Consider the following 22,786-nt stretch of genomic DNA (forward strand, 5'->3'; position numbering starts at 1 on the left):
TTTTCTGAGGTCAACTTACTTTGGCTGTGTTTTTCACTAATATCTTCTTTATTATATGTAAAAATAATAACATGCAGTATTTTTGATATGGCTCAGGCTATCCCTCTAAGCATTACAAAACATTTTAGGGGAAGGTGGGGCAAGACGACCATATGGGGCAAGAGGAACAATCGCTCCTACGGCCGTAATTTGTACAATTTTGATTATTTCCAGTATGAGGAATTGTTGCTAGCAATGCAATTAGCTGATTCTACTACCACATAACCGCCAAAATGACGTAAACGCCACGGGGCATAAGATTTAATGAAGTTTTTTTCGAAACCTTTGTTTTCTTATAATATTTGGAAAGTACAAAATAAGGCTTAGGGTTCGTTTTAAGGCTCATTTTATCAAAATGCTATTTTTCCTAGATCAGTAGTGTCCCTACAAATGACATGCACCTATTACAAAGTATGATTTAACTTTTGGTTATTTTTGTTGAGAGCTTTTAAAAAATCTTGTTCAGGTGGGGCAAGTGTACCATATGGATTTTTAGTATGGAAAAAAAATACGAATTGCTGCAACAACATATTTTATTGGGAAATAAATACATGAAAGTACTTAAAAACTGATAAACAATCGTTAAAAAAATTGTACATACAAAGTATAGTGATATTATGAAAATTTACTATTTATCATCGAAGTAGTATTTTTTTTCGTAAAAACGATAATTTTTTTAGTAAAATATTATTATTTAATCTAAAAATGGAAGAAACCATTCAAATACATTCTAATCTGATGTATCTAAGTGATAACAGTTCAATTGTTAGCAAATTACCATATTTTTTCATGCATTGTTCCTCTTGCCCCAACGGGTGGCTCGTCTTGCCCCACTAGTTGAGTAGAACGTACGGAAAATCAAAAATTTTAAAATCAATTTTTCACATTAAAAAACAGGATTTTTTAAAAACTTGTTTAAACAAAGTCTTAGTCAAGACCTAGAATAAGATGATTATAATAAAATCCGACAGATTTTTTAACTTTTTAATGGGTTATAACGAGCATTTCCTTAGCTTGTTACACTTGCCCCACTTTCCCCTAAATGATAATGGTTTCACTCTAGAGTAAAAATGTGAAAAAACACGCAAAAAAAATCGAAAAAACTGCTGTAAAAACATGAAAAAAATAAATAGACTAAAGGTAATGATAGGAAGTAGTAGTATTAGCCAGATATTATCAGTTTCAAACATAAACTAAACAAGATAAATGCAAATACAAATACTAAAACTGAAACAAGAGAAGTAAATTTCTTTTTCGTAGAACAAAAGTTGTTCAATATGACCTACTGAAAACAGGAAAAATAAAATTTAAAAAAATTGGGCAGTAGAGGGTTATGGAATCAGTTCTCAGATGACCAGTGAAGATAATTTGACAAAAGTTTGAAAAAAATATTATTGCAAATTTTCAGTGAAAAACTAGTTCAGCTCGCGGGATAGATTGGTTTTCTAATCTAATCTAATCTAATCTAATCGAACACAAGCGCAGCCAGTCCAAAGAAAGCACCCTGGAAGAACTTGGGGTTAGATTACGCCCCAAGTTCTTTCTTGACAAAATTAATTATTGCAGTACACTTGAGTAACCCCGAAGATGTATTGCATAGATTAAAGCGGCCAGGCCTACTGCGTTGCATTAACCGCAGAGACAGATTCTGTGAACGGAGCACATTTCACAGAATCTACAGGGGAGGAAGGATGCGTGGACATACCGTACCAAACTCTCCTGTTTACAGTTTCATATGTATTTTGTATAATGTGTTAAGTGTAAAATATAGTGTGGTTATATAATCAATTAAATATAATAATGCAATATAATGTTCATTTAATAAAATCGCTTCCCCTATATATAATAACCACGCACTCAAGCACACAAACAGCGACACAAAAGAAATAAAAATGAGCATACAAAAACAAGACAGCGCGTCCCCGTGGTCAGCGCACTAATCTCGGCTCGCGGGATAGATTGGTTTTCGACGTAAAATGTAAATAAAACTTTTGTAAATATTTTTTAAAACTTTTATCAAGGTTATGTTATGTTCATCTGAGAACCGATTGTATAGATGAAATCATCAAAAATGGACAATTGTTAAGTTGATGGATAAAATGTGAAAATTGAGCCAAAAAGGTTGGGCAGGTCTGTTACAAAGCATGGAAACTAGCTCAGAAATTTGTCTTTCTCCATTAGAACTTGTAAATCTCTCTTCACAAGCACTTTTCAAAATTATAAAGATGTGCACAAATACTCTCCTTCCCCACTTTAGAAATGATTTTGAGATGGATCGTCGTTTAAAAGTAACAGGTATTTTAAAACATTTTTTCCCGAATTTTTTTTTTATTTTAAAATTATTTTCTCAAGAAAGAGCACCATTACAAAAAAATATTTTCGAAAAGCTGAGGTTTAAACATTTTTAAATTAGTGTAAAGAAATGAGCAGAGCATTTCGCCAAAGTTGTATTTTATTACATTGAAAATCGAATGAATCATTTCCAAGGTATCACGAGTCAAAAAAGTGAGGGCTACCTAATTTAGTAACACTGAGAACTAGAACTAGAAGAAAAATTTCACAGATTTCGAAAACATTTTAAATTAAAAAAATTAAGTGTTTTGTCTTGAAATGTCTATAACTTGAAAACGGTGCACATTATCAATAATGTGAAAATTTCTTTTCGAATTTAAATGTGGATTTGAATTTCAAATTATTTTTTAAATTTGTTTGAAAATATTGTAAATTATCCGTTATCGTATTTTCTACCTCAACATATTAAAGATCGAAAAAAATTGGAAATCAATTTAATTTTCAAGTGTTATAATTTTTTTCTGGAGATGGCGCATTGAGACCAAAGAGTTTACTTTGTCAATGGAAATACATGAACAAAGTTGTAAAATACAAAATTAAAAATATTGAACAAAATTGCGATATTCTAGAAAATTACTTAAGGGAAGCAGAAGTAGAATTAGTAAACATCCATTGTTATAAGTAATAATTTTTCGATTGAATTATGATGTAAAACACAGCTGAAAGAAACACCAAACCTCTGTTGTGTACCTAAATGAACTCATTGTAACTTGATTATTCACAAATAAAACCGAATTGAAAAATTGAATTAGTAAACATTAACAAATGTATGAATTTCATCACAAAATTAATCATAAACATCTTATTTCAGATTAAAATTTTGTCAACAGTTTTAAACGCATCTCGGAATACTGTGAAAACAATTTCACCATTTTTACAAATGTCATGTAACATTGTCCGATGAATTCGATGAAAATATTTTCAGACATTGGCTCTTTAGTCCCGAGACCTCCAAAACCGCATTATGAGTTTTTTTGCGACATGTTCAAAAAGAAGGCTAGATTTTTGAAACTCCAAATTATTTATCTCTAAAATTCAAAACAAATAACCTTTCATTTGAGTTCGAGAGATCTGTTATGATTTTTTTGAAAAATGTGGTTTTTGCAAAAAATGATGAAAATTGTCACTTTTGTACCACCCTTACGGCGTATGTCACCCCATTGGTCTGACAAAAAAAAAAAAAAAAAAAAAAACGGGTCCAATTATTTTGAGCAAGAAACTTCAAAAAAAAAAAAAATCATGCTATTTGCGTGGGGAAATGTTGTATTTTCGTTTCAAAAATATAAAAGGATTTTAATAACAAAAAGTTCTTCCCCACATTCACCAAAGGGTTAACCACGTGGCTCCAACCGGATCCTCCGCTCCGATCCCTCCAACCCAGAATAAAGAGTACGGTGGTAATTCCGGCATGCGACAGCTGGAACCGAGGTTGGAAGAGAACCCAAACTGGCAGCAGCAACATGGCCCGGCAGCAGCTCCTTGTTACTTGTTCTCTCGCTCGCTCGCTGCCACAATTCCCGAGGAGGCAGCAGGTATTAATTAAAATGTAATTTAGTTTACATTTTGCTGTAATGCTGGCTGGCGTGGCTGAAGTTACTGCTGTTGCGCATGTAGACATGGCACTCCATTTTGCGCCCCCCCCCCTCCCCCCCTCTCTTCAGGGTCGATGGCGGTTGAGCCAGGACCATGGACATGAGAAATTCAGGAACGTATGCTGGTAATTGCATAAGTACGTAACATGACCTCTTCTGGCGTTGTTGATACTGTTTGCTGCTTTCGGGTCGGAAGCGAATATTTTAGTGATATTTGCTGGAATTTATGGGTTCGAAAGCTGGCTGTTGCTTGTACCGGGACCGGTAGTACAAACACAGCGGGCGTACCTGAAGTGTGTCTGTGGGCTACAACGGTTGTTAGTTATTTGCTTGAATTAACGTTGCCGTAATCTAATTGCTTTGATTAATCTGGTCAGCGTGGAGTCACCACTAGGCTGATGTTCGGAAAATCAGTGTAAATTTACAAGTAGAAATACTACCATGCTGAATTACTTCAGAGTTTCATTTTTATGGAAATTCCATTTCACCCGAATCCGATTCATCATATATTGAATTTTTGGACAGTGAAAAGCTCGTAGATTGGACCAACCTTTTGGGAAGCTTTTTTTTCGCGAAAAGGGTTTTACCAAAAGTACTTGCGAGCAATTTTTACATTTCCACCGGTTCTGAGAGCCTGAGTCAACGGACTCAATGGATTTTTATTTCACCGGGGTGCAGTTTTTATTCGCCTGTAAAGAGATAAAAATGCACTTCCAGAGCTTCAAGAGGTGCTACCGGGCTGGGAATTGCTGGAATGTGAAAAATGGCGGCGAAATGGATGTTGTTTATAAACACATAAAACCACTGAAGTGTGTGTGTATGTGTGCGGAGCTCTCAGCTTTGTTTTAGGAAATATCGTGGATTTCAGAACCATTTTAAGGGTCTTTGTTCATTTCCTGAGGGAAACTTGCAAAAGGGTCCTCAAAATGGGTGATAGCTTGCGGTGTTTGAATAGTCCTCTTATATTGTTTGCTTAAACGATATTTTTTTTGGAAAACAATAGGTTCAATAATACCAAGGTTGTTAACGATAAAATATTCGAGGTTTGATAACGATAGTTCTATCTATGTATTAAATAAAGTGGAAATGCATTCAAAATTTCGTTTCGCTGGGCATCAAGCTCAAATTGCAAATAATAAAAAAATATATTTTCCAAAAACTGGAATTTTATAAAATTTTCTACACATGATTATTCGAAGGCTGCGCCAAAATTTCACTTCAGATAAACGGAGCTTTTAATAATCAAGGCTTCGGATATTCGGGTCTAGACTGTATTTAACAAAAAAAAAGCCAGAATGTATACAAAACTTGTCTTCGTTTAGTATCCATGATGAAATTTACGAAAATTTTAGTTCATTTGGGAATTTTCAAAAAAAAAAAAAAAAAAAAAAAACGGTATACGGTATAAACCTCGATTAAATTTGAAATTGTATGCAATGTTTCACTTGGTATGAAAATTTTAAAACTTTTTCAAAAACACCAAATTTGTGATTTTTTTTCTTGAGTTTTCATATTTTGAAACTTGATTTATAATAAAATACTTTTTCTTAGTAAAAGCATTGAATATTTAACATGGTTAGATTAAGTCAATTGTAGAAAGATTTAAAAAATGAGCCATCGTTGATAAGATGCTGATGCTGATAGAATTATCGAAATAACGGCAGCGATAACGATAATAACTTTAATTGTCGTAAGGCACTGATATTTTCAATAATATTAGAATTCAAAAAAAAAAAATGTTTTCTGCCTCAAAAAGGATATATTTACATTCTGTCGCAAATCTGTCAAAATCTGTGTATATCTGGAACAGATAATGATTAATCCTTATTTTGATTAATCTGAATAAACTATTTGCTACACACATTTTAAATATTTTGCCTCCTGAAATTTCATTTGGTGAGAAAATGATTTGATGTTTTACAAATTGATGGAAAAATTAAGGTGAAGCCGTTGATCATTTCCGAAGAAGATTGATTATCACTATCAAATATTCTGTATTAAATCCAATTTAATGAATTTATGCACCAAAATGAATCAGCATGTGCCGGCTGTTGCCTTCTTGAAGCCACTGAAAGAATTTTTGATCTAAATCAATTGTGCTTCATAATTTATATAATTTTGTGGCACAGTCATTGACGTCCCAGTTGCCAATCATTGATTAATGACGATTTCCATAACTTTACAAGGAATGGGATAATCGTTACCAAAAGGAATCAGCATGTGTAGGGCACTATTCTTAACAACTTGTTGAAGATATTTTGTCAAAATATTGATAGCGACGCAAAATTTATACCTTTGAACGAAAAATCATGGCAATGATGGAAGTCGTCACGTTAAATAAATGATAACTTTGTTATTTTGTTTAATTGGGAAAAAGTTAGTATTATGATCTTGGCCTGAAATTATTACACTCCATTTGCAGATTTACCAAATCCATAAGCTGGATTTTAACTCTTATTTTTGAAATAATAAATACATTTTTATACTTTCTTGTAAAATTTCTTGAGTAAAGAGGTAATATTCAATCAACCCAATTTTTAACTTTCCTTAATTCAACTTTTTTTCTGTGTTACAATACTTTTTAATCTCAATACATTTCATATATTACCATATCAGTATTAAAAAACAATGTTTAAATAGTTTTTTTTTCTTCTAACATTAGTTGTCTAGTGACTGGATTGAAACGATCATCTTTTCAAAACATTTCCCTTAAATGAAGTCATCCAATTTCATCAAATTGTTCCCTGTCAGTTACACGAGCGATCTCCCGTGTGGATATATATCTTCATCTTGAGTCCGCACCGAACCGCATCCAATTCCAGCCGAACAACATGGCACGGTTGTCCCAGCAGCTGTTCCGTTCGACACCCGCGTGAACCAGCAAGGCCACATGTAAACGCTCAATGTCACCTTCGTCTTGCCCTTCCCCCATTAAATTTCCCCCGTCCCAAACACAGAAGAAAAACATGGACAATTTTCCCATGTTTCAAAATTAGCCCGCCTAATTCTTGTTGCCCACGAATATTCGTTCCTTTCGACGTTTTTCAAGATTAAAAATATCATCTCTTCATCACTCGCGATCCAGCTCTTTCTTGCCTTTGACAGTTCTTGGTCTCTCACTGCTGTTGTTGTTTCTTCACGCGAGTGTCATGTTTTCCTCCTTTTCCTTCGCATTGCTCCCTCGGATGCCAAAACAAACCGATGAAAAATTACCAACCCAACACGGACACCGACTTGCGAAGAAGAAGAGAGCAAGAAAATCGAGCGCCAAATGGAAAACATCACAAATCTGTTTGTGAAAGACAACATAAATTTTCTCCGCGCCAACGAAAATTGTGGAACGTTGTTTTTCCACTTTTTCGCTTTGTCCGGGTCCCCAATCGGGCTGTTTTTTTTTTTGTTCTAAAGTGATGTTTTTTTCTAGTAAGATGAAATTTGTCCGGTGGTAAAGATTCACTTTGCTTAGATCTGATGCCTTTGTGGCATATTTTCGCTAAAGGTTGGACATTATTTTCAAAATATCATATGTTGACATAAATCTGTGTCTTGTTATTTGCACTCTGAGTTCAAAATGAGATACTTCCAAAAATTGCATTCCTTTAAAATTCTTCCAGGAATGTGCATTTCATTTAGAAAATACATTTTTAAGAAAAGTAGAAATTTAAAGTTGTGAAGTAATTAAAGATTGAAGATTATGTGTTAATTTTTATTTATTATTATTTACTATTTTATTTTCAATACAAAGGTTCTGTAATAATAAGAAAAACAAATCTTCGAAACTTTCCAGTAACTGAATTACTCATCCTTCTCGAATCTCGTATCAAATAAAATTTCCACACTCGTGTCAGACAAATTTTCATTTTCTCATCACTCACATTGCGGGGACTGTCTAATTTTGTTGGCTTGACAGACTTTGCAGCGGCGGCTCCAAGCTCTTATTTGTTTGTTCCATTGACTCTTAATTAATTGCTTGACTTTTTTTGTCACACTGCTCTCTTGCCCCCCTGACGTTCAGGGGGGTTCAACTCTGGAGCGTATTTTTTAAAGTTGTTGTTTTTTTCGGTGCGGTAGATCACCAAACATCTTGACGCGATTCTTGACGCTAGTCAGCCGAAAATTAATCTGCCTGATGAAGCCAACCGTACATCAAAAACCCTCGGTGCGACGACCCAAAATTTGGTGTATAAATCTTGATTAAATATGGCCACACTTTGTCTGGCCGCAAACGGAGGTCATAAATCTTGGCCGCGGGGAAATGCCACGTGGGTTTCTTTCGGCAGGCGTGTCCGATTGGCCATTCCGAGCTGTGGCTGACGACAGCGGATTGAAAGTGCCCCCCTGGGAGGGAATGTCGTGGAGCAACTATGGTTATTACGGACACATTTGGTGACGAGCTGGCTGGCACACCCAAAGGGGGTAATGTCAGGAGGTTGATCCCTTTGATTGGCCTTGATGCTCGATGACTTTGCTGACGAGTAGGCCTTTTTTGGGCAGATTTAAGGCTTAGCTTTCACGCAAAAAATGCAATTTACACGGAGAACCTCAATTTCAAAACACGATTTTACACGTAAATGTCACAAATTAACACGGAAATTACCTGGAAAGTCTTATGTGAAATTACAGCAAGTACTTTCTTTACTTCATTTTATATCATTCTTAATTAACTTCAATTCGCTTCATTTAACATTTTCTTCAACAATTTAGGTAAAGTAATAGAACATCTTTTCTAAATTTCATTGCTTTTTTAAGTCAGGTAATATTGCTGTTAATATGAAGCTATCAATTGACGGTTAACCGTATAGAACTCAAGGATAGGTTGGTAGTGAAATATGTAAAATATATAATTAGCATTAAATCAAGTTTCAATGACATTTCACGGGAATCAGAAGAAAGAAGAAGAAATCATCGTATCGAGGTGCTCCGATTTGGAAGAAACTTTCAGCGTTTATTTGTCTATTCATGAGATGAACTCAAGCCAAATATGAGCCCTCTACGACAAAGGGAAGTGGGGTAAAACGGGCATTGAAGTTTGAGGTCCAAAACACATGAAAATTCTTAAAATTGCTCGCATTTCCGTAAAACTTTATCAATTCCAACTCTCTTAGATGCATTCGAAAGGTCTGTTGGAGGCCCTTCAAAATGTGCTATAGACATCCAGGATTGGTTTGACTTTTTCTCATAGCTTTTGCAAATTACTGTTAAAAATTGATTTTTTTTAAAGCCTTATTATTGTGGAGGAAAAGGCTAACGGACATCGAACGGCGAATGAACTGACCGGGCTTGCGGACTAACCAAGGACTTTCTTTCTCATAGGGATCGAGATGTCCAAGGTGCAGTAGTCTACGAGGGTAGGTACTGGCTTGGGTCTCGAATGACGAAGTCGAGGTTAGTTCCAAAATGATTGACCATGATGTTATTTGACTATGGGTTTTTATGTGGTTACATAAGACTTGTAATTTGTCTTGCGACACTTACTTACTATACACTCTTAGTCTAGTGCCTTGCGTCGATCTTAGCAATATAGCTGCCCAAGTAACATTTTTTTCCAGGAGTTCTACAAGAGCTCTTCAAGATAGCTACAGCATAGCAGTTTGGACCGCGGTAGGATAAAACTCTCTTCAAGTACTCTTCCAAACTCCTGAAGAAGTTTTGAAGATAATTTTATCCTACCACGGTCCAAACTGCTATGCTGTAGCTATCTTGAAGAGCTCTTGTAGAACTCCTGGAAAAAAATGTTACTTGGGTGGCGCGGTTGTAACCGGAGTCCTCTTGCTGTGGACGCAGACCAGGGGTTCTCGCCCGAAGAATATTACCACAATATCTTTTTGCAACAGCCTCCAACACCCATACTGCTATAGGTCAAAAGTTTGGCATTTTTATGGATTACAAGCCTACGGTATTAACATTTTTCCAATCGCAATTATTCTCATAGTTTTTCGATTTTTCCATAGCAAACATTAAACAACGTCAGTTTTTGCCCTGTAGGCTTCCATAGTGGCACTTTTTGGACTCAATTTTGACTTCTTCAGAATCCTTGGAAAATTTCACGTAAATTATAGGAGTTGTAAAGTATAGGAGTTGTAAATCTAATAAAAATGAAATAACACATTTTTGAAAAAAAGAAATAGATATTATTTACCCTGTGATCAATACGTCAAATGCAAATACCCGTTTTACCCCTAATCTGAAGTAAATCTTTCCCAGTTCCTGAGGGGAACACCCTTGAAGAGTATCGGGGCCGGCATTTACAAAGCGGATTCAGTGGCAGTTTCATTCTCAACTTAATGTTAACATGTTAAGGTTAATGTTAACATTCCATAGGTCGCCTCCCTAAGGTGTCGTGATAAGGTCCAGTTTGTGACGATACACTACCTTCCCTTTACTAAGCAATCGATTCCAGAAGAAAAAAGATCACCAGTTGTGTTGGTCCGAGCCGGGATTTGAACCCCGATCTACCGCTTACGAGGCGGAAGCGTTACCACTGGGCTACGTGGCTCGGTCCCTAATCTGACAATTTGTTAAAAAATATTTCAATTAATTCTAAATGGCATTTTTACTATTCAAATTTACAACTCCAATACTTCTAAAGGATTCCGAATATGTCAAAATTGAGACCAAAACGTGCCGCTATGGAAGCCTACAGGGGAAAAAAACTTAGCAATCTTTTAAAAACAAGTTGTTAATGTCAATTTAGAAAAGTTTAGGTAAAAAACATTATAATTATAAAAGTAATTGATTGGAACTATTTCAGTAAAACTAATGAAAATTTCCAATCAATCTAATGTAAATATACATAATTTATCATGATGCCTTTTGGTACATGATGAATAATGTAAATTTACAGAAATATTTTTTTCTGTGTAGAACTTGACTTTTCATAAACTGAGTTTTACAAAACATTTAAACAAGATAAAGTTTTAACTCAGCAAATTTCGAGTTGAAAATTCCTCACAGTTTATCTTTTTTAAGTCTCAATTTTCAAAACATGTTTACAGAGGCGACGCGTGGCCAAAATGTTTACCTGTTCAAACAATCTTTTTAGCAATTTTCAAGTTTTTTAGATCAATTATATTTAAAAAATATCGCTCATGCTCATGCTCATGCTCATAATTAAAAAATATCTTTTTTGCAATTCCGTCGTGAAACTACTTACTTTTCCTGTCATTCTTGAACGACGAAATAGCCTACTTTTCTGTACCAAAAATAACAGAATCGAATAGCAACACTTTTCAAAATAAATGCTGAAAAGATCTTCTTTTCAGCACTCAACTGGGTGCTGAAAAGTTGAACTTTTCAGCATTTATTTTGAAAAGTAACACTTTTCAACATTTTTTTTATTTAAACGATTTATTGACAAAATACATGAAAAGTTTACATAAAATTTCACTCAGTGTGTGTATTTTGGAATTGCAAAAAGTGTTGTATGGAACTCGTTGCAAAACTTGATTTTTTCAGCTCTCTTCGTATTTATCCAACTCGGTGAACCTCGTTGGATAAATGTACGAATCGTGCTGAAAAAATCCTCTTTTTGCAACTTGTTGCATAAACTACTATTTTGCAATTCCGTCGTGAAACTACTTACTTTTCCTGTCATTCTTGAACGACGAAATAGCCTACTTTTCTGCACCAAAAATAACAGAATCGAATAGCAACACTTTTCAAAATAAATGCTGAAAAGTTCAACTTTTCAGCACTCAAATGGGTGCTGAAAAGTTGAACTTTTCAACACTTGTTTCGAAAAGTAACACTTTTCAAAAAAAAAATTGATTTAAACGATTTATTGACAAAATACATGAAAATTTGACATAAAATTTCACTCAGTGTGTGTTTTTTGGAATTGCAAAAAATGTTTTTTTGCAATTCCGTCGTGAAACTACTTACTTTTCCTGTCATTCTTGAACGACGAAATAGCCTACTTTTCTGTACCAAAAATAACAGAATTGAATAGCAACACTTTTCAAAATAAATGCTGAAAAGTTCTACTTTTCAGCACTCAAATGGGTGCTGAAAAGTTGAACTTTTCAGCACTTGTTTCGAAAAGTAGCACTTTTCAACATTTTTTTGATTTAAACGATTAATTGACAAAATACATGAAAATTTGACATAAATTTTCACTCAGTGTGTGTTTTTTTGGAATTGCAAAAAATGTTGTATGGAACTCGTTGCAAAACTTGATTTTTTCAGCACTCTTCGTATTTATCCAACTCGGTGAACCTCGTTGGATAAATGTACGACTCGTGCTGAAAAAATCCTCTTTTTGCAACTTGTTGCATAAACTACTATTATACATAATAAAAAAAAAATTAGATGATGAGCAATTTTGTTGTGAGAACTGTTGATCACATGATTTTTATTGAAATAGTAACTCTTTCAAATTACAGCAATTATTATTGATTTTATTTATTTTTTTTTTTTAGTTCTCGCGTTCGTTGGCCGATGAGTTTTTTTTGTTCTCTTTATATAGTTTTCGATAAAAACGATCCGAGTTCGCTAGGTTTATCGCGTTACAACATTATTTTGATTCATCAAGAACGTCGTGTGGTACGCGAGTCTTTTTTGTGTTGAAAAGACCTTCCCATAGCTCCGTAACTCGGAGGGCTCGACGCCGGTTGTTTGTGTGTTAAGACCTCTCCAAAGCATCGTAGCTCGAGAGGCAACGAAAATCAATATCTTATCTAGCTAACAGAAAGAAGATCGGAAGGCACTTGATGGTTGAGTTCATTGCGTCTATTCCGTAACAAATTCATGAACTAAATGATTATATAATTAAAATCAGACTACGCTATCATTGCAGCATTGCGTTTAACACCTCATTTTATAAATAAATATTATTTGGTTTTATCTTTCCTCAGCCGGCTGTCTAAGATTAAACAGTTTCATTAAAAATTTAACAACATTTAAACGGGAAATGTCTCATCCGCAGCATCCGATTGTTTGCCTTGAGAATAAAATATAATACCTTTCAACAAAAACTATGATTTTGGGTCGCATCATCATCTTCTATGATGAATCCTGACCAAACACCCTATCCTACTAACAAGTTTTCAGGTTCCTGGCGCTCGTGGGGTGTAAGCACAGAGTAAATCAGCTGCCCTAGTAGCAACCTGCGCTAACTAACATTCCCGTCCCTTAAAATCGAGGTCTACAAACTGACATGGCGGGCGCCGTTGGTGGCCAATGACTGTTACCTATTCGCAACTGATCTTGTTTTGGAAATCATGGTGTTTTATCTTTTCAGCGCATTCATACATGCTGTTGATAAGGGAAATACCACTTGATAGTCGAAGCCTATGATCAGTAGTGCTGAAAGGATATTACGGTTCTGTTCAGCAACGGAGAAGGACAACCATGGGTGGTCTCTCATGCTCATGCTCATGCTCAAATTACAGCAATTATTATTGTTCAAGGAGTGTAAAATTGAAATGCGTTTTACATTGTAGTTTTCTATAATGAGCTTGTTTTGTAAATAAAAAAACTAAATCAAAACTTGAGGCGTAATCCATCCACAAGTTTTTCCCTGGAGTTTTCTTTAGAATGACTTCTCTTATGTCCCATTGGATTAGACTAGAGCAAAAAAAAAAAATCATTATTCTCAATTCTCACTAAGCAAACATTCCAGATGTTGACCATTCCAAAACAATTAGGCCATAAACATTGTATTTTACGTTTCTCTTCAAAATTTTCCCAAAAAACTAGAGGGAAAAAATTAATATCGATGGAAATTATTAAAATCTACAAAAATAAAATAAAAAACATCACTTTATAAAATTTTCCCAAAAAAATTTAAACGATCAAAACCAAGTAGGGTAGAGTAGTCATCAATGAGACACGGGGAACAATGATAAAATGGCTCTCACAAGTCGTAGTTTAAACCAATCAGGCTCATATTTGGGGGAAAGGTGTATCTACTGGATACACTTCTGCTATAATAGAGGCTTTGGTTATGGACGCTTCCTTGAAAAGTAATTCATAAATGTTTGATTCTGGGGTGTAAAAGTAAATTATGGACTAAAAATACTTTTTCGCTCGTAGTCTGCCATTTACACCAAAACTAATATTTTTTCAAATTTCTTTCGACGTTCCATAGGGATTGAGTTGAGCTACAATGTCCTTTCATTAGGTTTGACCAAAATTTAGAATATACCCAGAATCCAGGGCTGTCTCATTGTTCCCCACTCATTTTAGCCCATGGGTAACAATGAGACACTTAGATTTTTCTTCATTAAACATTTCAAAATCCATGTAAATCTTTCAAAAAATGAATTGGAAGTGGTTTTTGGCATATTTATAGAGTTTTAACTTCATTTAACCAAACATATAAAGTTATTTGGTATAAATATATGGATTTTACAAAATTTAAATACTTTTTAGTATAACTTTTGTTAATTAAAGTTTCATGTTGGCAAAATTGTTCTAAAATGTTCAAGACAAGTCACCTGCAAAGGAACAATACAAAAACATGATGTTTTACTAGAAAAAAATGATTTTCGTGAAGTGTCTCATTGTTCCCCAGCTGTCTCATTGTTCCTGCCAAGTGCGTCTACAATGAGACAGTTATATAACTCTGGCTGTAGATGTCGGATCGATCTCATATTTTGGTCAATGTTAGAACACACTAAAAAAAAAGAAAATGCAACAAAAAGCTCATTAAAACATGCTGATGAAAAAATTAGAAAAATCTTTGAAAGTTGAAAACCAAAAGTGTCTCATTGATGACTACCCTACCCTACACATTATTACGACAGTTTTATTTTGATTTTTGTTTTTGGACAAACAACATGTAAAGGAAATTATTGTATGCTTGGTAGGTTAAAGATTTTGTTCTATTTTCTTCCAAATTATTTTGCAAATCTGTCGATGAACTTGCTTGCTCACTTTTAACTGAGCTATTTATTACTTTATTTCAGTTAAAAACGCTTTTTGGAAGCAACATGCCGTTCTACTATTTATAACAATTAAAAAAGTTTTACAAAAATATTTGAGCGAACACGCCAAATCGTCTTAGAATCATGGAACAGCCAAGCGCATTAGTATCCGTAAAGCTCTCAATGAAAATCTAACGCGCACTGAAAATTCTCCCAAGCAGCCGTCAACCTGTTCGTATTTCTCCATGCACGAGTTCCCATACAACGCATCCAAAAATACACAGAAAGGCTCCCCTATTTGTACACACAGTGCACAGTCGACATAAAAGCGCGCGAGCCGAGACGCGAGCAGGGAGAGAGCAAAGTTCAAAGAGAGAGAGAGAGAAAAACTCCAGATTTTGCTCTCTTCCTGCTCGTGTCTCGGCTCGCGCGCTTTTATGTCGACTGTGCACTGTGTGTACAAATAGGGGAGCCTTTCTGTGTATTTTTGGATGCGTTGTATCGGAACTCGTGCATGAAGAAATTCGGACAGGTTGGCGGCTGCTTGGGAGAATTTTCATTGACGCTCTATGATACGAATGCGCTTGGCTATTTCATGGTTCCAAGAAGAGTTGGCGTGTTCGTTCAATTATTTTGATGAACATATTTTAATTCTTTCTTCAGAAAGAAATCAAAATGATCACCTGTCCTATGAACAGGTTGAACAGGTGGACTGAATGTTTAAAATAAGTCCTAAAAAGTGTACAAATTTTGATTCAGCAAGTGTTGATAGTCTTATGTAATACCAAAAACATACCTAAATTTGGTATCCGATCAACGACAAATTTGGCAATTTTGCAATATCAAAAAAATACCTCAAATTTGTATGATACAGTGAAACCTCTTTTTACGCGATGCGTAACATTTTTCTAATTTGTCGATTTCTCTGGAACAACGCAACATTTTTACAATCTGTTAAAAGCATTTTGAAGGTTTTGTTCAGATCTAAAAGACGCTTTTTGAGGCTTGCAAAAATATTGTGTGGTTTAAGAGAAATCTACGAATCAAAAAGCGTAACGCCACCGTGTAAAAAGAAGGGTACTGAAATTCGCTCTTGCCTAATCCTTAAAACAAATTTTGAAGGGTTCAAGAATACCATAATTGTGTTGATAACCAGAAAAAGGTATTTTAACGCATATGAGCAATACTCTACCAAATCGGCCGCTTTCGGCCATTTTTATTTTTTGTATTTTTTTATTTGGCTCAAACTTGATGGGGGAATTCCCTATGACCAAATATGCTACTTTGTGTCATTGGCTCACTCCATACATAAATGGTACGTAAATATTCAAACAGCTGTAACTTTTGAGTTAAATTGTCTGATCAATTTGATGTCTTGGGCAAAGTTGTAGGTATTTTGAGGACTATTAAGAAAAAAAAGGTACCTACAAGAAAAAAAAATACAAGCTGACTTTTTAAATTTATTTTTTTGGTCACAAAAATTCAATTTTCCAAAATACATATTTTCTGATTTTCGAGATTTTTTGTATGGTTTAAGGGACAAAACCCGCAACTTTTGAGCCATAGAAATGTATGGTCAAAAATTCTGCCGTCAAGTTATGATTTTTTGAAAAATAAAAATTTCATTGTTAGTCTTGATTCAAAAAAATCAAAATATTGTTAGTTGGTGAGATATCAGCTTCTTTGGTCATAGGGAAGGCTTCGCTTCGCTAGGAGACGGTGATTTTAGCGGATTGCACACTGGATTTTCGCCATGTGATGTGATGATTGTCTAAGCCCAAGATGCCTAGGAATCGATAATTGGGAATAGAATCAATTCCACCTGAACTAGATTCTCACCACCATGGCTGCCGTCCAATGCCGGCCGCTCCCATCTCCACCGCGCACCAGGGACAAGGATAGAGGATTTGGATGACGGGAAGTGTTGATGCTCCACTTGTTTAAGGGGTCAAGGGTAAGTCACCACGGTGTCCCCAAGTAAGTTTCGCTTAGAGTTGGACGGTTTTTTTGGGAAGGTGAATGGTCTGAGGAGCCCCCCTGGGCGAGTGGTAACGACCGTTGGCATTGTTGTTCGAATTTTTCGTATGTTCTCATTTCTAATGGGAAAGCTTTCAATTCTTCTCATCTCTCATTGGATGAATTCTATCAGTCGCTCAGGCTCTTTTTAGCGAGGTATTTTTAGATTCAATTTCAACTGCGCTTGCAATCTTGCATGCAATCTTGTTTTTGAGTACTTATAGTCAAATTGCATTTAATTTTATTTTTTGTCCGATTCTTGGATTCAACCATATCAGTCTCAGTCCTCCTCAAGCTACCAATGCTCCACGGTTAAGTGGAAAGCATTTTTGCTTCCCAATCCTAAGGACAGGGGATCGAATCCCGCCGTGAGCTTCAAGTTTTTCATTTAATTCAAATTTTAATGTGTCCATAACTTTCTCGTTGGGAGCAGATGGGTATCGAGCCCAGAGCCATTCGCTTATAAAGCGAACATCGTAACCATTCAGCCACGACCGCTCCACCTGAGATATCAGCTTCGTTGGTCTTTGGGAAGGCCTCCACAATGTTGCAAGTTTGTTTTGGGCCGTTGCTAATATTTTTCAAAGTTTATGTTTATGTAAGAGAGAGAGATAACAGTATCATCAACAGATAGAATGCCATGCTGGTCAAAAGTTATTGCTTTACATGGTTTAACTTGCCATTTATATCCGTAGCCAATAAGTTTTAGGTTGATAACGTACCTGAAAAGATAAAAGAGGAAATATTATAAATCGTGTATTTTTATTGCAAATAATTATAGAATTAAAAAAATCTAACCAAAAAATTGTTCTGCAATTCAATCAATCTGTTATAAAAAAATAATAAAGTCTCAAGTTCTTTCAAGCGCTCCATAAAGATTGCCATCAAACACGAAACCGATTAGGCCTCCCCAAAATCGATAGCCCCACTTGAGCGAGGCACCGTCAACCCTTGCATGCCGTACCAAAGGTATGGTCGTCGGCCATAAGCCTTAACCCAGGTTGGCGCCACCGGCTTCACGCACCAGTTAATTTTCGGCACAAGTAAAATTAATGGTCAATTATCGAAGGAAAAGTGGGTCCTGGGGAGGTGAGGTTCTGTAACGGTTCTGCCAGGGTCGTAAAACTCTTGTTCCGGCGCGGTCGTCGCCGTCACCGTGGTCGTCATTCACATGCATGAAAATTCCACCCAAAAGGTGGAGCCGGAGGGGGGGAGAAAAGCCTCGATGCGAAAAAAGCAATCAAAACGGGGCAAACGCGGGCATTAGCAGCGCTAAAGGAAAAGCTATTAATTCGTGGTGCTTTTCCGCGTTAAGGAGGAGGTGTGAGTGGGTGGTGAGAGTTACTTTCGAAATTGAATTTGCTCTCACTCTTCGCGAGCAGACCATGGGTTGAGCCGTGAAAATCAGGAAAACCTCGAAATCTTGAGCAGTTAACCTTAAGGCCGCGCGCGATGGTCGACCGCATGGTTTAGTTACGGTGGGTTTATTGGCAACGTAAATTATTAAACATAAAATGTTTTAACATTTTGATCTTCTTGAAATTTTTGACCTCTTTATCTGCTAAAAAACAAAAATAAATTAAGCTCAATAATAAAGTATTATCAAAATAATTAGAAAATCAATTGATTCCCCCGTGTCCTAGAAAGATTCAGGAAACTCTCTTCCGGGGAATTGGCCAATAATGAGTGTGTGTGTGCCGAGAAACCACCACACCAAAAACACAAAGCAAAAGGGAAGTGGCTGGGAATGATTTTATTGCCAACGCACCCGTTAAACGGAACATTCCTTGAGAAGTGCGTAAATCTTCTGGTTGATGAATTTCCTCACACTCTTCCTCAGAAGTCTTCCTTCGTTTGCTCTATATGTGTGGTGTTAGAAGGTCGTTTTAATGTGTGCAAGAATCGGTACTAAACTGGTGCTTCATTTTTACTATCCGAGCGGGGCTTCCTTATTTATTGGGTCTCTTTCCATAATGGGGTGGAGGTCGACCCAAAATTTCAGTTTATTGGGAAAACGCGCTCTCAGTCTTAGTAGTAGTTGTGCAATGAAGTGTGTGCAGGAGGAAGGCGGCTTTTGGCACGATTCAGCTTCAGTTGCTATAAACGGGGCTTTTATCGATGAAAATGGTGATTAAGGCTTTTGGAGCAGTGAAAGTAAGGATCAAGGTGTTACAACAGTAATCGTAGTGAGTTTAATTTCAATTTGCGTAGCATTTGGTAACACTCCCTGAAATTAAGATTTGATTTAAGTGACATTGCAAAATTAATTGTCGAAAATGTGTATTTTAACTACAATAATTTCTTTAGCCTTTCTTACTAAACAAAAGGCATAGGGTTTACGTTTGGCTTGAACGTCACCCTTGTCGTAATCAAAATGATTTATCGAGCAAATTTCGTCTACAAATTTCCTTAAAATCGTAATCCATCGATTATTGAAGTGTATCTATTAAAACTGACAGAACTCGTCTATCTACAACCTAAAAATTTGAAGAGAGGGTCCACAAAAAGGGCACACCGCATTGTTAGGGATGTCGTTTGGACCTCACCAATCTGCCTGAAGATTTCAGGGGTTGTTTGTACATTTATAAATAGCATCTGGGACAAATATGACCATTAACGATAAATTTCATTAAAACTTCAAAATTCAAAAAAGCATCTGCCGCAAAATGAAGGGTGAAGTATCCAATTTGGTTAAATAAAAACAGAGTTATTAGTATTTTACTGAAAAATTAAGTTGTTTTCTCTCTTGATCAAGTAATGTCCGTGTGTAGAAAAAGATGCATAAAACGTGTCGCTTACATGAAAACAACAGAAAGTTTTCGGCATCACTTGATACATCATGATACATCATTATGTCAGGAGCACAAAAATATATATTATGATAATTTATTGCGCCTCCTTTTCGATTTTCTACATAGTTCCTTTTTTGAACAAATTATTGAAAATATCAATACACAAATTAATTAAATTAAATTAAAACTGTTTATTTTGTCATTGAAAGATAGGAATAGAGGATACGAACAAAATACCCCGACCTCTCTTCGATTTGCGTGAAACTTTGTTCTAAGGGGTAACTTTTGTCCCTGATCACGAATCAGGGGTCCGTTTTTTGATATCTCGTGACGGAGGGGCGGTACGACCCCTTCAATTTTTGAACACGCGAAAAAAGAGGTTTTTTTCAATAATTTGCAGCTTAAAACGGTGATGAGATAGAAATTTGGTGCCAAAGAGACTTTTATGTAGAATAAGACGCCGGCGTACTCAGAATTCCGAAAAAAAACGTATTTTTTTATCGAAAAAAATACTAAAGAAAATAAAAATTTTCCCCTTTTCCGACTCGACTTTAAAAAATTTTGAATAATGTCATTTTAAGCGAATTTTAATGTACACCCAAAGGAAATATATATCTCAAAATCTGCAACAGTGGATTTGCTGCAGAAAATGTCACATTTTATAACATTTTTTGCAGCAAGCCCGTAGATCATTTTTGCCCGCGTGTAAACATTTCAGCGATCTGCAGTTCTCACCAACACATATAAAGCTGGCCCGTCCAAGATCAACACACCAAAGAGAAGAATATGTTGGTGCTCTTTCACTCACATTTCATCAAGCGTCCATGGGGCGGTGGTAGCGTGTCGGACCAATAACCAAGAAGTTGGTAGTTCAATCCTCGTTCTGTTAAGGTTTTTTTTTTTGTGAAATACAACCAAAAAGCCGTCGGTAATGTCGATAATTGTCGATAGAGGGTGACGATTCTCGAGATTATCAATTTCCTGGGAATCGAGAGTTGTATTTAGCTTTTTCCCGGGAATTCCCGGGACCCGGGAGTTTTTTTTATAAACTATGCAATAGTGCCAATAATTTAACAGAAATGTAATAAATTTGCTACTTTTCAACCAATTCAGTTACAATTGATTGATACTTATTCAATTAAACGTTAATTTAGGTAGCCTCGTTTTATAGTTCACAGAATGACCCAATCTCACCCCCACACCCAATGTCACCCCTGATGACGGTAGTTTTTCTGAGTTCTGAAGCTTTTTGCATGAACTTGCTATTAGATTTTTAAAAATTTCAAATTAGGGGAACAGCATCTAATTCCAGCGTGCCTCTAATGTTGGCAGGTCAGAACTTTGACATTCAATTAAAGCTAATTAAAAGCGTTTTCAACTGAAATCGAGTGATAAATAGCTCAATAAGAAGTGAGCAAACAAGTTTCTATCAAAAGTTTTGCAAAATTAGTTGTTTAAATAGTGAAAATCAGCAAATTGGATGGAGTTAGGAGCGAGAACTTAACCTGCCAAACATACGAGAATTTCCCCTAGCTTATATGTAATTTCCCAGTATCTTTATTTTTACAATATGATAAAAAACGACTCAAAACAACAATTTAAAATTGTTTTTCCCTCTTTGATCAACTGTAAATATTAATTTAAGAAATATTTACCTGGAAAATATTAAATGAAGAAATATTAACAGTTATCCAGAAAACCAGAATTTTAACAATTGGCCGACCTATACTTTACAAAGAGTTGCAGAGTTATTTTTCCAAAATGTTATTTAATATTGAGGTTGATGCGAAACCCAAAACTTTACATCAAAAAGGAAATTATCTTGATACAGTGAAATTAACATACTTAAAAAAAAAAAAACAAAATTATAAGGTTTGCTATGCTCGAGAGATGATATGGAAATTGAACTTATCTTGAAAAGGCTTTTTCCTCTTAGAAATAATAAATAGAAATAGTGTTTAAAAAAAACTTGAGTTTTTCATTTCTGGGATGCACCTGCTACACTCAATTATAGTAATTGGAAGTTTTGACGATTTAAAATTTACACTTTCTGGATAAGAAGATTATAGAAGCATTGGTTTATTCGAACTCGAATATCGATAATTGAACACTCAATGTTCTGAACAATTTCGATTTTTTCAAATGTTTTTCTGATTAGTTTATATAATTTGGCTTTCATATTTATATCAATAATATTTCCCGGGAGTCTCGACCAAATTTCCCGGGAATCAAGAGGTCAAAAAATGATCGATTTCCCGGGATTTTTTTCCCGGGAATTCCCGCTCGTCACCCTCTAATTGTCGATAACGGGCAAAAATGTCACACCCCTATATCGCAAAAAATGCATGAGGACAGTTTTCATGCAGATTCTGATATACTTTCATGCCGCCATGCATCACAATCATGCGACCGCCGTTTGGGTGTACTTTTCGAATCTACATTGACTCAGAAGGGTTGTTTTTCATTTAGAACAAAAATTTTCATTTTAAAATTTCGTATTTTTCTAACATTGCAGGGTCATTTTTAGAGTGTGAGAATGTTCTACAAAGTTGTAGAGCAGACAATTACAAAAATTTTGATGTGAATACATAAGGAGTTTGCTTATAAACATTACGAGTTATCCCAATTTTAGCAAAAAAAAAAGTTTTGAAAAAAATACTTTTTGTGTTTCTCTTTATTTCGTCGTCCGTGTCTGTCGCGGGTGAAGATGAACGTCCATGATCGATAACGACCAACTTTTTCAAAAAAATTTTTTCGTAAAATCTCGATAACTCGTGATGTTTATAAGCAAACTCCTTATAATCAATATCATTTTTTTGTAATTGTCTGCTCTACAACTTTGTACATTAGGGTGGGTACTAGGGTGGGTACGTTTTTCAAAAAGTTCTCGGATAAAGTTTTAGTATGGTTCCCCTTGTAGGGCATGCCCATAGGGACTTTCATGCCAAATATCAGCTCATTTGGTTGAAAACTGGCTGCGCGCATCAAGGTTAAAGTTTACATGGGAATTACTATGGGAAATTGGAACTTTTTGTTAAAACGCTCCTACAGGTCTGGAAAAATCACGCGCCAACTTCTGGTATGGTCAAGCCTAAGGGGAATGGTCTGGAGAACACTTTTCCCGAAAAGA

This window comes from Culex pipiens, chromosome 2, assembly GCF_016801865.2.
Source record: "Culex pipiens pallens isolate TS chromosome 2, TS_CPP_V2, whole genome shotgun sequence".
In the NCBI taxonomy this organism is placed as follows: Eukaryota; Metazoa; Arthropoda; class Insecta; order Diptera; family Culicidae; genus Culex; species Culex pipiens.